The following is a 12021-nucleotide window of genomic DNA, read 5'->3' as shown; positions in this document are numbered from 1 at the left end:
ACAGTTGCGGTTATAACAATATTCAAAGTATGTGTGGAAATCATTTTTGGGCAGAAAACTCGATATTTCAACACCTTGCAAGAGCGTTTCTATATCCAATCATGACGTCACATCTTTGCGTCACAGTGAGCAGTGTCACGTCATGACAGTATAGTGCAGAGTAGAGTGAAACCTTGCAAGTAAGAGCGACGGAACCCATTCCATATTATACGAAATCTATGTTAAGAGCACAGTCTATTGTACGATTCCGACTATATCTTGAAATCATCACAGAACAAGCTTGTTCGATTGTACATCAAAAGTACCTCAAAATGTAAGCAACAAAGGCTTGGCGCTGCTGGAATATTGCTCAACACAAAGCAATTTGACTATTGGAAAGTTGAAGTCGTCTCTCTTGTCATACAGTCTTGTGGAGAGTATTTTATCACTCTGAATCTGTATGCATAGGTCTAAATACGAAACGGATGACCCATTTTCACGGGACTCCTTTATTCAAATTCAGCAGGTAAATAAGAACTGAGTTATACACTTTCGGTGACCACATAGTGTATATGAGTTAAGTATTACATGCAAAACTGTTTAATATAATCAAGAATGCGATTCTTCATATTAGCACTAGAAAAAGGGGCTGGTATGTATTTTTGAAAATAGTATATTTGGGATAACACTTTCTTTGAAGAGTACAGATTCTCATCCTTTTTGAGGTTCCGAGTTCTTTAAAACATCTGAAACATTAATGTTCTTTATATATATATATATATATATATACATTACATTACATTACATATTTGACCACTTTCTAAATGACATTGTGTGTGTGGTCATAGCTCTCGGCCATGAGAGCCGTGCCAATTTACACTTGTCAGAGGGTTACACAAAGTACGATCTAGACGACCAGTTGTCGGACTTTCATGTTTGTGGAAGCATCGGTGGCTGAGTGGATAAGATCGCTGACTTTGTGTCCTGGCGATTAGGTGCCTCACTCTGGCATTTTAGGTTCGAATCCCGGACGTTACTCAACCCCAAAAAGTACAAGCATCTATATTTTACAAAGAAAGTGTTATCCCAAATATAACTTTCCAATGACAGTGTTACCATCAATAATATTACAGTAATTGCGACATGAGTCTATTGAATAGAAAGTGGTTCTAATTACGCTTTTTTCGTAATCTAACATAAGGATCATGATTGGTCAAAATCAAGCACATGACCTAAGACAGACAGTCAAATTACAGCAATTTATACCGTCTTTGTGTATGATATATTCCAGAATTAGATGAAAGATGTTGTTATTTTAAACGTTTAAAGCAGGAAATAGGGACCTGTGCTTAACATATGGAACTCAATGGACATATCGTGCAAGGTTACGACCAGTGACAAAGATTTCTCATGCATTTATTTTGGCATTAAACATCGTGTTGAGGCGACAAATGCCGAGAAGTCATTCGACTCACATTACACGATCACACGAAAAGATTGGAATACTAAAGTGGATGTAAGTTGGATAGTTTTAGAAATATGTTTGTTGATTTTGTTTAATACTTTTTTTAATTTATTTACGATTTCCTTGAAACTTTATATTGCTCTTTGAGATGTTCGATGTCGGTTTGACATGATCGGTTGTCCCAGCGTATTTGCTCTTCAATTCTTTTGATAAATTGACATGAAATACGTATTTTCTGACTTTGTGAAAAGTGATAGATATAAATGAATGATATGACGGGTAGCTGGGCACTTGAAACAATATATTTTGACGTGGCTACCGTGCGGCCGCTGTAGGAGGCTCAAATGACTCCCCTGGCTCAGACGACTCTTGAGTTTTTTTAGCCTAGGCTCAGATGACTCCCCTGAGGCCCAAAGGACTCCCCCGTCGTAGGCTCAGATAACTCCCCAGGCTCAAATGACTCCCCCATTTGTTTTCAAGAATACACATGTTTTGACACTAATTGTGCAACAGTCTGTGAATGTCGTACACAAATAATATATTTTCGATGATAAAGCACAGCATTTCCGATGACTTCACCTTATTTATTTTACATATTGTAAAATTACCAGATTTGTGGCATAATGAGATTTTAAGTGATAAATTTGAAGTCATTTTGTTTAAACTTTTCAAATACTGTTACACATCAACAACTTTATTTTCTGACATGATGGCTGGATATGATGTGACATTGACGCTTTACTGCAATATTTGTTTAACTTAGGAAAGATTTGTCATTATTGTTTGATTTACTAACTTTGTATTTTAAATAATACTGCACCTGATGTTTGATTGTAATATCTGTAATATTTTTTAAGAAAGATAATTATATTAGCGCTATGACCTGTTTGGCAATCTTATTTCTTTTTTTAAAATGTTGATATGCATGCACGATCATTATGTAACAAAATTAATGGAAATCTATATTTTTAAAACATATGAAAATTATTACTTTACCTCATATGATACGATAATAAGTTTCCTTTTTTAGGTTAATTATATCGTCAAATTACCATAAAGTGAAGTTTAAGTGTGCTTTGTGTTCAGAAATTATTTCTTTGTGTACGAAGTCGGCGCGGTCATTGTTTTATTAGGTAATAGGTGGTTGATACAATTATGTCTCTTTATGCACGAAAACTATTCGTCTTGTAAATTATAATATATTATGGGTTTTATTAATGTCACCTATTGTTTTTAATGCAGCGATTCGCCAATTACAATACACTAAATCTCGGTAACTGCGCATTATAAACTGTGAGTAAATAAAATCAGATATATTTACCTACCAGGTGAATTTTATAATAATCTGTACCACGTGGTATTTGTTGCTTGAATATCAAAATTTACCTATTATTTAAGGAATTTATTTTAACTGACCGTGAGAGGTCATATAATACAAATGTGTGTCTATGATTTTAAAATGTAGTGTGAGTGGATAGTCTGTTTGACAAATCTAACAAATGGTAGTCATAATCTCACAACCACTATGTACTGTATAAACATTGGCTCTTTTCTTTCAATATCAACCCTTTACCTGTCACTGACTAGATCGCATTGACGAATGTTGCCTCATCGACCAATGTTAGTTTTAACAATATAAGTAGGATCGTCTACTGGGATTATGAGCAGGCAATTCTCATAATGACTAACAATGTTGAAAAACAGCTTTGTAAAGATTAAATTCTCGGATATCATGAGAACTATAGAGATAATGATATATAAGACGACACAGAACTTTGTACGCGTATTGCGTCGATTTGAAAAATGGATTCTGATAAGATGAAGTTGATTTCGATTAGATCCGTTCCTACCTCTGCACCCAGACATACCCAGACTGGTGTACAGGTAATAGAGAACTGAAGGCAAACTTCAGAAGGAAGGCTTCTAACTTCAAGATCCTAAATTCGGAGCTGCGTTACAAGCATAAGATAGCTAGAAACTCAGAAGGTAAATTTTGCACATGTTTTGCTTTAGTTGTTGAGATAGTTGTATTGATACGGAGTTACCTCCCCATACCTTACATTCGACATCTAGCGTCAGGTCGATAACTTCACATATGCTTTATTCAATGCTAAAGGTCACAAAATGAATAACTGCTTCGTTGGATTCGCTCCAATTTTAAAATCAATTTGTTCTTTCAGACGTTTCTACCATTATTGATGTGTATTGTATTGTAGACGTCACGGCCACCGCATGATGGTATGATATGGAGTCGACGTCACAGTACATGATGACGTCAGACCCTGCCACTGTTGACGCCATTACCCATTTGTTGAAAGACAGCCGCTCTCTATATGTAATTCATTTCCCACAATATAGCTTTTAGATAATTGATCCTAAAGAATTTTTTCCACTCTCATGTGTGTCATTCTGATTTCAAGAAACTCGATTCAGAAATCATATCTTTACAAATCAGTATATACACCGACCTGTAGTGTTGAGAGAGTTAACGAGCGGAGTACTTTGAAGCTGGACCCTGTTTTCACCAAGTAATCTCAGTGTTATGATCCATGTACCATGCTTACAGCTGAGAAAAAACTGCGGGCCGTAAGGGCCTGCTGAAATTTATAACTATCAGCACGAGAACAAATCTGTCGGATTCGAATGTATTTCCAACACTGCCGCTGAGTTATGGCAACATGATCTTCGATAGTGTATATGTAGCGTTTACATAGTGCAGTGCTGATGGCAATCTACGCTTCTGCGAGTGTAAGAATCGATCATGCATACGTCTGTTATTTGCAGCTGAATGGATTACTGATGTTTTCGTAACAATGCTGTTTGTCATTGGCAGCTGTGAATACATGTACATGTATGTGTTGCATGGGGGAGACAAGTAAAACACATTGATCAATACAATCATAGCATAAAGTTATTCACAGGGGAGTCGTTTTATTCTAAATATCAAATTGACTGGATTTAATTCATTCAAATTCGTCAAATACCAACTGCTTTCCAACAAATCCGTGTCATATCACTCGTCAACCGCTTCCACATTTAGAGGCAGATCCGTCACATAATTTTAGGATTTCCAGGGTACCCGCAGCTACCTTACCCCAGATTAAACATTTGCCATGTGTTCAAGTATCATATTGTTCCCATTTCTGGGTGTCAGCGTTGGATTTAATACATGACATGCATATTTCGCCTCTTTGTCAGAGGCGGTGCATTGTGGTTAAAACGTCCACCCGTCACGCAGGAGATAGGGTTCGATTCCCAGCATGTGGGAACCCAATTCTGTTAACCTCCGCCTTAATATTGCAAGAGTGTTGCTGACAGCGGCGTTCTACCATTTAGTCAGGCCATTGGCTGCTACATCACTCCCTCATTGTTAATTGTAGACTGTATCCGCCAGTTACACCAAAACTGAAAATCTAATCAGCAGATTGGATCATGCTTTCCAACAAATGACATATTGATAACGTTGCAGTGTTAGGAGGTCGTCAAATAGATGGACATCGCATGTGACGATTAACGGAGAACGGTGAAGCACCTTGAGTTTTATAATGGTAAACATGATAATGCGGATGTAAACTCCTCAACGGTAAACAATTAAATATGATCTTTGGGAGTAATAGGCGACTTACGGGATCGGGTGGTCAGGCTCGCTGACTTGGTTGATGCATGTCATCATATTCCAATTGCGTGGCTCGATGTTCTTATTGTCAATCATTGGATTGTCTTGTCCAGACTCGCTTATTTACAGACCGTCGTCATATAGCTGGAATATTGCTGAGTGCGGCGTTAAACAACATACAAACAAATGTTTAAAGAATGTTTCTACGGCAACGTCCTGTCAGTTTTCATGTTCATATTGGCCGACTATGTGTTGTGGTGGAGGCGAAGGGGAGACGGTTTGACAAACTATCTGCATCTAATCTACATGTATATCAAGGAAGCGCCGACTGAAAAATGTGTCTCCAATAATATCCCATAATATTAAAGTGTCGATCGGCAGCTTATCACAAATCTGAATATTCCTTTGACAATCAATCAACCAACCAATCAATCAATCAATCATGTGTTTCAGTCTCATTTGTTTACATGTATAAAGTATGCATACTTTCATCGTACTTGCATAAGATAACGCCAAAACAACCATTCGCTCTGCGATTCAGGATAAACACTAATTCCATAGAGCTAGGCTTTATAAATACATTCAACATAAAATATGTACTTACATAGTCAAATTAACAGCAACTAAATTTCCTTCGTTTTGGTAAAACAGCATGGCAGGTTCTGGCAGTGGAAATATGAGAACTAGGTATGTTCAGTGCGTTCAGTGCGTTTCATATTGCACACACGCATATGTTGAAACATTAAAGTAGGGTTTAATGGACACTGTACGAGTTGCATGTGAGTCAGCTGAGTTGCAGAGATCGTCGCGGCAGCGTTTGAAAATTCGCTGTTAGGTCAGTGCGTTGACCCTAAAACGAACGTGCCATGTACATGATATGTCAGGCCCTACTATACTGAACCGCAAATGAAACGTCACCCCAAGTAACATTGCATGAAAAGTTGTCATTTAAATATCTGGGTAATTTTTGTCAAAGTTTCTATAAAAAATATATAAATCCACCCAGATCGGATAATTTTCATTCGTTATTGAATTGCTACCACATGCCAAGATTGACAAGAGACACTAAGCCTTTGGACGATTGCAAGCTGGACAAAGCGCCCGCAAGAAGCCAGTGCATTTCAAGTCCACGTAAGGACCACAAACTGGTTCCAGCAACGTTACCAGACTAACAACACTACAGATGACCGACCACGTAGTGGAAGATCAAGGGTCACCACCCGACGTCAGATTGTGCGACAGCATCTTCAAGATCGCTTCAATACTGCATGACAGACCATGGGGACACACCAGCGACACCGTGCGTCGACGATTGACGAGCAGACACATCCAATGTCACAGGCCACACCGATGACCCATTCTGACACCACGTCATCTCCGGGTTCGCCTTCAGTGGGCAACACAGCACGAGCATTGGCGCCACCAGCAGTGGAGAAGAGTCCTCTTCTTAGGCGAGAGCCGTTACTGCGAGTCTTGCGACGCCGTGGGGAACGTTATTCGAATGCTTGTGTTGTTGAGAGAGACTCGTGGGTGGTCCGAGCATCATGCTATGGGGTGGAATTGGTCTTGCACAAAGGGTCAGCCCTGTTGTCTTCAAGAACATCGGTCCTGGGAGAGGCAATGGTGTCAAAGCAGCTCGGTACATTGATCAAGTCTTGAGACCACACGCCATACCTCATTTGGCACGTCGCCGCAACCACGAGTTTCAGCATGATAACGCCCGTGCCCACACTGCGAGGGCAAGAAGAGACTTCCTCCAGCAGAAACGCATCAGAACCCTGCAGTGGCCGTAATTGGCTGAACTGCGTCAGGCGTTCCTCATATTGTGGGCTCAAGTGCCTATGGCCTTCATCACCCGCCTCATCCATTCCATGTATCGACGTTGCACGGCAGTTATCAATGCACATGGCGGACACACGAGATATTGACTTGTGATGCCATTTTCTCAGAGACTAGCGTTGCGTTTCCCTTTAAGAACATTTGACACTTTATTTCAACCTTGATGATAAGTTTTGCCATGTTTCATCTTTTTAATATGTCTCAAGTATGTTTACAGCTTTTGGACAAATGAGGTTTCTCATATATCTATCCATGGTGATGTTTCTTTTGCGGTTCAGTATATGTCGTGTGCACTAGTGTATGAATCCCTATCAAATAGTGATGATACCAGGCGTTCCGGAAAAGATGAGTCGCGTGACGCTCTTCGAAATCTTAATAGAAAAAGTTTGCTCAAAAGTACCTCAAACGTACCTCAAGAGACACCAAAGGCTGGAACTGCTGGAATATTTCTCGACATAAAGGAAAAGTTGACAATTGGAAAGTTGAAGTCATCCTTCTTCTCATGCAGTCTTTTTTTAAATATTTTTGTCACTTTGAATCTTTAAGCATATATCTAAGTACGAAACAGATGAGACGGCTTCACTGTTCTAAATTAGCTCAGGCGCGTGGATGTTTGGAGAGATTAAAGAATCCAGTACAAAAGAGGATTGAATGTTTTGGAGTTGATAGTGCAATAATTTATGCATGGTTTTGACAGAAACGTAGATATTTTGGATTTTTGTGTATATAATATAATTCCATACACATGTATATTATATATTAATATCAAGTATGTTAAAATGATCCGATGCTGATTGAAATTGTCAGCAATGAAGAAACATGGTGGAGAATCTGCACCAGGTTCTGCAGTCGTCACATGTATAAATAAATAGCCTGAACATGTATGAAGCAATACTTGTCTAAAGTTAATGTTCCATGTCAGAGTGGGAGAGTGAGACACGACGCACCCATTCAATCAGCCGGCGACGTCAATACTTCATGAGTTCGGATACACTAGGTTTTCGATATCTGCCGATTCAATTGGGCGTAACAGGCAAACTATTAGTGACAATTATATGGATGGATCACTATAATCGGTGATGACACCAGGTGTTCTAGAATCAAGCCACTGTTCAAGCGAGAGGGAAGTGGAGAGTGCTGAGATCAGTGAGCGTTTAGGCGGCAACGAATGAAACGACAATATTTCTAGCTTGACAACGTGTGCAACGTATGCGACAACCTTGCTGCCTTTAAACTTACCCAATGCATCCTTATCCTTAAGGCACACACAATAGTTTATGCCCCTAGTTGGCTTATTTCCCTTGCATGAGTTCCACACGAACTCACATTTCATTGTTTGATTTAGTATAGACACGAGTTATCGGTTGTCAAGGGAATACATCGTAAAGACAGCCTCTATTCTGTTTTTCAGGAATCATATATTTCATTCTCTGTTGGTGTTAGCATAACAACACTAGCTTTAAATTAATAATACAAAACTCTTTAGACTCGATTTGTCAAGGGGAAAATTGGATGGAAGATCTTCAATAAAACAATGCCTTAGGCAGTGGTGGTACCATGTCTTGATCAGATGTTTAAGTCAGTGATAATGAAAACAATACACTGGGTATAGAAGTTATTACCCAAGTGTGTTTCCGTCCCTTAGATGTCGCATTTAGGATGAATAAAATATATGTTTTTCCTAATGTATGGTACATGTTTTTACTATACGGAAACACCTAGGGGTCATAATCCCTTTATCATATTCTGTTATTCTTTAATAAAAGCGGTCAACGTCTTCATTATCCTACGAAACAGATTCAATTGGGCGTAAAAAGCAAACTAGCTGTGAAAATAGAAGACTGAAAATCAGTGATGAGAGTCCGCGAAAATTGTAAGCATACCGTGTATGAATGAACAGCACATTTAATGATGGAGCGCCAACTGTGTACAACCCAGCTGTTTGACAGAAACCAACACACACAGGGGAACTAAATTTATTTTGGACATTTTGGGGGGTTGTTGTATAGACTAGTTTCAGTTACTGCTGCAAAACCAAATATTTTGTTAATTGAAATTATCAGGCTAAATAATAAATGAAAACAGCTTGCAACAATGTATATTTTGTGACACAATTCCTCTTTTTCAAATGCCCGAAGCATAATTATTTTTATCAAGCATTTCTTGAGACAATCTATTTTTTTTATTAAACCAACCAATAAACATTAATTGTAGAGTTACGAAAACAATGGTGATAAAACAATTACGAATTTATGTGGAAAACAATTATGCCAAAACACTATCTAGAAATTTCAATTTTTGTGGAAAGCAATCGAGATAAAACAATTATTCAGAATCGGAATTTATGTGGAAAACAATGATACCAAAACAATCACTAGAAATCCGAATCCATGAGGAAAAATGTGATGCGAAAACAATTACTAGAAATCCGAATTCATATGGGAAACAATTTTATTACTTGCCCGTGAAAAGATCACCTGTTTAATAAACATACATTGTACTAAAGCGCGTACTGCAGGAACAAGTTCCACTAACGAACATTGCAAGCTCTAAGCATCTCTTGGCTTATTCAACGGCATTGCGTGAGGACATAATAGATCACTGAGGGGAGCTTATGCATAGTTACTCAATAACCCCAGCAACCCCGTTGCTCGGCTGACGTCACATGGCATTGCAAGAAAATTCCACAAATCACGTCATAGAGTATTGCGACGTTATTGTAAACTCTGTGGTGCAGGTGCAGGTGCCGTTCCACAAGGCGATCGTATTGTTGAAACGACAGTCATAAGTTTCTGTTAAAGTGTGAGTTACCATAACCTTAGCGCTACGATAACTTTGTGGAATTGACGCCTGAATTCCAAAGATGGGCCGTTGTATTGTATTAAATTAAACATTGTGGATCGTGTAGGTGTCTGCCTATTCATAACTGACAGTGAAATTCTAAAAAAAGTTATAAATGGCAAGTAATAATTAAATACTAAACTCGCTCCCCTGTGATACCAATTTCACGAAACTCATGAATAATTCTGGTATCTGACTCGCGTTCGCTCGACAAATACCAGAACTATTCACTCGTTTCTTAAAATTGGTATTACACGGGAGCTCGTTTAGTATTCTATTTATAAGAAAACAAACTGATCTAGCGAGGTAACACAGCGGTTATAGGATGACGTTTTACGAGATATCACCGCCCGCCCGATTTGAGGGAATCATCACTGAAGCAGTTGTTCTTAACACTTTTTGAAAGAACAAGTACATGTCGTACCACTCTTGCTCAAAAGTCTGTTTGTAAAGATGTTTAGAATTTTTATCGTGGGCATGTGCAACATGGGGTTTCCGTGTTTGTTCAGGTAAACAATTGACTTCCACGTGTTTGTGATAGGTGCAACTAGGGGGCAATGGACGCTCATCTTTTCGAAAAAAAACATCACTATCGAAAGTGTTTCATGAACACATGCTCATGATACAGTCGAAATGGTACAATGGACTCCGCTTTTAGCTGATATGTCTGATACATATGGAAAGGGGTTTGTCGCTTTTATTTATCAAAAGCTTTATTAACAATGGCATTTGTTTACATTTAATTAAAGAAGCGACGTAACCATTTCCTTAATCATAAAAAAAAATATCTGTATAGAACAAGGTAGGATTTCGATATTATCATAAGCACGTTAATAAAAGCGAAAAAACACTTTCCACATTCATAAAAAGTCTCCAAGCCTCTGCCAAAAACAGAGTCGACTGTACCATTCCAGGTGTTCGCGAAAAGTGCTTATGCTGCCCCACCGGTAGCAACCGTCACAAACACATGCAGAAGCAAGTCAATTGTTCATTTGAAAATGCACGGACACATATCTTTCAAGTCTAAATTGTGAACTGCGTCGGACATATTTTTTTGTCACAATGCGTGGAATTTGGAAATGTCATGCACATGTCTACCATAAACGTTTTGAAAGCTTATCTGGGAACACATGAAAGAAGGGGGGAAAATTATACGGAAAATTTTACAACATCCTCTTCATTGTTGTGTTGTATGCAAACTGTAGTTTAAATAGTTTCTTTACATAATGCAGCGTTTACTTACCAGAATCATTCCGTCTCTCATGTTCATATACAAAACCTCACGGTGATCTGGACGAAGGGGCTTCGATCAATCGACATATATGGCACTTGACAGGGCTATAACATTACAGCTACCGGCCCATGCGAATTATTGGTCGCGTGGAGCTGTTTCAAAGGTATCCATCGATAATGACGTCCCGACAGCCGACGGTGTCTATTACACTTGTGTGACAATTAATAATTCACAGCTTAACTCAGATGCTGACAAAGGAGTCGGACATCATCGTATTTGAAATTCACGAAAACAACTCATTCCAAAATGTATTTGGGACGTGTACATACGGCTTGGGTGATATAGCACGGAACAATGGTCATACCGTACCAATGCAAATAGCGTACACCCAGTTGAGTGCCAGGAATCACGTTGTGATTGCAAAACAAGAATAACAAGTTGTTAGGAAAATCACAGATATCGTGTTACACAGTGCATTGTGCTTAGCTTCCAATATTCAACTGAAACGATAGGCAGGTAATCCCGACGGTAGGTCCTAAGTCATGTTCTGTTTGCCATAGCTAGTGTAACCATCGAAACATGAGACATTACTGCATTCTGCGCAGTGGCACAATGATTAATCCGTTTAATAGTTGAATTGCCTTTTATTGAATAATATAAATGTGAGCAAGTGCAAAAGGTTTCCCATAACAAATAGGGGTGGGGGAAACAAAACAAAAAAATTGATTAAACATCCAATGCATTGTGTTTCGTCAGTATGCAGCGAGTGACAGGAGCAATTATAAGAATGTCATGCAATATTATGTTCACGGGTACGCAAACTGTTGTTACACTTAGGCTGTAGAGGGTCAGTAGCTTGTGTCACCACCCCTGTTGCTGATCTCATCGGTGAGTGAGAGCAAGTAACACTGCGGTCCACTCGAGGATGCACAGTCCCAATATCACGTGGCATAGAATGCCGTCTGTAAACAGGTAAAATAGGTATTAGGTCAACATGCAGACCAATCTATCCTGCAAATGTATTCATCAGAGAATTGAGCCCTGGTT

This window comes from Haliotis cracherodii, unplaced genomic scaffold (genome assembly GCF_022045235.1).
Source record: "Haliotis cracherodii isolate W230 unplaced genomic scaffold, xgHalCrac1.p SCAF_24, whole genome shotgun sequence".
In the NCBI taxonomy this organism is placed as follows: Eukaryota; Metazoa; Mollusca; class Gastropoda; order Lepetellida; family Haliotidae; genus Haliotis; species Haliotis cracherodii.
Note: the sequence above shows the minus strand (reverse complement) of the source record.